Genomic DNA, 3535 nt, shown 5'->3' with positions numbered 1-3535 from the left:
CTCTCACGTGTGGTGAGTTTTCAAGTCTAAAGCGTGGATAACACAACGGATGACTTGGAGCTCATGTGGCCGTTGTTAGGCTTCACACTTGGGACAACTTACTCTGATACCATGAACAAAATTTGAGGTTCCACCATAACACCAATTGGCAATAGAGAGTAGCTCAACCTCTTATAAGTCCTTACAAGGTTTCTCCTTTCACCGATGTAAGACTCTTTTATCTTCAGTGAAAGGAGAAACCTTGATAGGGCTTATAAGATGTTAGACTATTTCTCGTATTGTCAATTGGTTTTATGATGCAACCTCAACTTTCTTGATAGAGAAAAAGAAGAAGAAAAAAAAAAAAAAAACTGAGGGGGGGAGTGAGGGGAGGGGAAAAGGGAGGGAAGAGAAACCCTTCCAATAAGAAATGGCTCAGGATCAGGCTCACACGGTGAACTTGCTATTTTTTTACAGTAAAGAGTGAAGTTCTTACACGGTGAACTTGCTGTCTCAAGTTTAGTGCCGGAAAAAGTAAAAATCATATTTCAATATATAAGGCTCGGCAGATACTTCCCTCCAAAAACCACCACCCATCAATACGCAAACTTCACGTCTTCGCTAGCTCTCTAGCTATAATCCTCTTCCCAATTTCATACGGTCAGGCAGCTCGACTAAAACTATTCCTCATTCTCCTACTCTCTCACTCCATTTAACCACTCTTTCTCTCTAAAAACCTCAAACCCTATTTTTAATGTCATCTCAGTCTGAGAAATCTAGTCACCACCACGGCCAAAGTCTGTGCCCCGCCGCGGGAATGCCTCCATCAGGTAAACATGTGACCCTCAAAAAACATTTTGGCACTTTAGGATTTTATTTATTTATTTATTTATTTTTACATTCTCAGTTTCATTTGTGGTTTAACTCATTCATTGATTGTTGGGACATAAGGTTTGAATGAGGAGAAACCGAAGGGATTCAAAGTGTGGTCACTACAACCGCAGCCGACCACCATGGTTGACGGAGACAAGAATTGTCATCGGACCACCTTCTCTAGTAGTCGGATAAACACAAAGGTAAAAATGAGTTGCCAAAGTGGACAGGAATTTTAATTTACAATTAATGTTGGTTTTTGGTAATATGTAATTATTCTGTGTTGTAATAAACTCCTCTGATCTCTTAGGGTAACGCTGAAGATTACCAAATTTCAAAAATGGAGCTTCACAACTTCAAAGATAATCTTCAATGTTTATGGGATAATTTGGTCGGGGAGTGTCAACATGGGCCATTGGTTGATCAGTTTTTGTTCAACAAGTGCATGGATTATATAATTGCTTTGTCACAGTTAGTGCTCAAAATTTTCAAATTGCTATTGTTAAAAGGTGCTTTTTATCTGGTAACTAAGCTCTCAATTGTTTTGTTTTATGTTAAAGTAGCACTCCTAGAACTCATCGTCGAGCTGCTACTTTGAGGGGTCTGCAACTGGTCACATCATTTATATCTGTTGCCAGGCGAGAAACTACTCGTAGAGAATTAGATGCTGAAAAGAAGAAACAAACTTTCGGACCTCTTGTGAAATCACTGAACAAGAGGTTCTCAATGACTCACGACAAGATAACTATGTTAGAGAAGATGATGTGCAAGATATCAAAAGGGTAGGATAATTCTGACTTGGCTTTGTAAGTAAGAAGCAAAGAAAATTACTGATACGATTTTATAAAGTTTTTGTTTTATCATAATCCTTTAGTTCAGTCTAATCCATCATTGTAGGTTATTTGTGCATTGCTATCGCTATCGTCAAATCGATCTAGATATTTGGATTTCATGCATAGAGTCACTAGGTGTATGGATTCTTTCCTATCCATCACTGTTCTTGCAGAATGTAGACTTAATGTATTTTGGATTGGCACTGAATGACAAGGTAAGTTTGGGATTCTTGATACGTCGACTTAAAGCTGTTTTCCTTTATACTTGTGCTGGACAAACCTTATTTATTTTCCCCCTTTTCTGCTTCTAAGAGTGCTGGTGTAAGAAACGCTTCTGTTGACGCATTGAAAAATCTTTATGAGTTTGATGATAGTGTTCCAAGTCTTGGTCGATTCACTAGAAGATTTTCAATTCAAATGATTGCTCTTGCTAGCGACAATGACATTTCCATAGCTATATCTGCAACTGTCCTGGTTAAACAGCTACTAAGGTGACTGCAACTCATTAAAAATTAATAGTTCCTTATCTACTTTTTTTTCAAAAGCTCTTTGAATGAAGTTAATCTTCACTGTGCTGCAGACACCAGCTTGTAACACCACAGATTAGGCATGTTACAGGAGCATTATAGTATGAACATTTGATTGCTCAGGATTTCAATAGCACCCATTCTGGTGCAAAAGGTTACACTCTCTGAACTCTATTACACTTTGTGGACTGTTATGATTGTTTGTTCTCTATCGACAGTTTTGCACATAAACTTTCTTTTATGTTTTTTTTTTCCTGCATAAAACACCCATAAATCTCTCCTTCCCCATTTGTGGTGCAGGTTTTTCGTGCCATGATCATGGAACCATTAATATTGCTTATCGATGGGGAAATTTTATTTGTGTTGGGGTTGATTCAAAGCTAAGTAATGCCTTAACCGGAGATGTGACTAATCTTACTTACAACAAGTTCTTTCAAATAAGTCGAAACATATATATTACCATGGCTGGATTGAGGATGCCATGGGAGGATATGTGGCAATGGATAGTATCAATGGTAACTAAAAACTCCATATTTCAATTTATTTTCCTTAGAAATAATTATATATATATATATGTATATTGATTTTCAATTGGATGGTGACAGTTTTCAACAATACCTGAGGAGTCACGGACGGTAGAGCTAGCAGCTAACTTAGCGTATCAGTTTGGTAGTCCCTATGGCACGGTATGCAGCCTTGTTTTGGGATGGGACATTACAAGTCCACGTCCCCAAATGTTTCGAGTAATCGCAGGTATATCACTTACAACGAGTGATAATGCTATGGCTCTTGGGACAGGAGAACAATAGTAAGTTTCAAGAATTTTCCACTGCTAGTGAACTATAGACCTTGTTTTGTGATATTGCTTTTATATTTATAGATATAATATATTACTATTTTTGGAAATAGAACCTACGTGCTAATTTGATAGAAGATATTACTATTTTTCAAATATAACTTACTAATTATTTTGTTGGCTAATATGCAGTATAAATTTGCGGTATCTGACTGACTATGATCGTAGGGAATTAGCACATGCGTTTGACGATACAATGTTCCTACTCTCTCAAGCCTGCCGTTTAGATTGTTTCTGTGGTGGAATTGTTAGAGGTAAAATTATAATTTAAAATTTGTTAATTATCATTACCAAAAAAATAGAATAAAATTGTGACTTTTTCCTTTGTAAATAAAATTTGTGAAATATTTAATTTACTCTGTAATTGTAGGGCGTGTACTGCAAAGAGATCAGCCACCATTCTGCCAGTATCTTAACTTCTTCTATTAGGTCATGATGAATGAAGTTGGGTTCTGAATGTTTTGTCT

General features: G+C 36.8%; 1 long non-coding RNA gene across 1 annotated transcript; it reads left to right on the top strand.

Moving 5' to 3' along the window:
• The first annotated feature begins 463 nt into the window (after nucleotides 1-463).
• On the top strand, nucleotides 464-2650 carry LOC139189577 (uncharacterized). The gene is made up of 4 exons (XR_011573345.1): nucleotides 464-809; nucleotides 931-1055; nucleotides 1163-2366; nucleotides 2513-2650. It is a non-coding gene; the product is annotated as an uncharacterized lncRNA (long non-coding RNA).
• The last annotated feature ends 885 nt before the right edge of the window (nucleotides 2651-3535 follow it).

The sequence above is a fragment of the Malus domestica genome, chromosome 11, assembly GCF_042453785.1.
Source record: "Malus domestica chromosome 11, GDT2T_hap1".
Lineage (NCBI taxonomy): Eukaryota > Viridiplantae > Streptophyta > Magnoliopsida > Rosales > Rosaceae > Malus > Malus domestica.
This window is presented reverse-complemented; position numbering and strand designations above follow the sequence as displayed.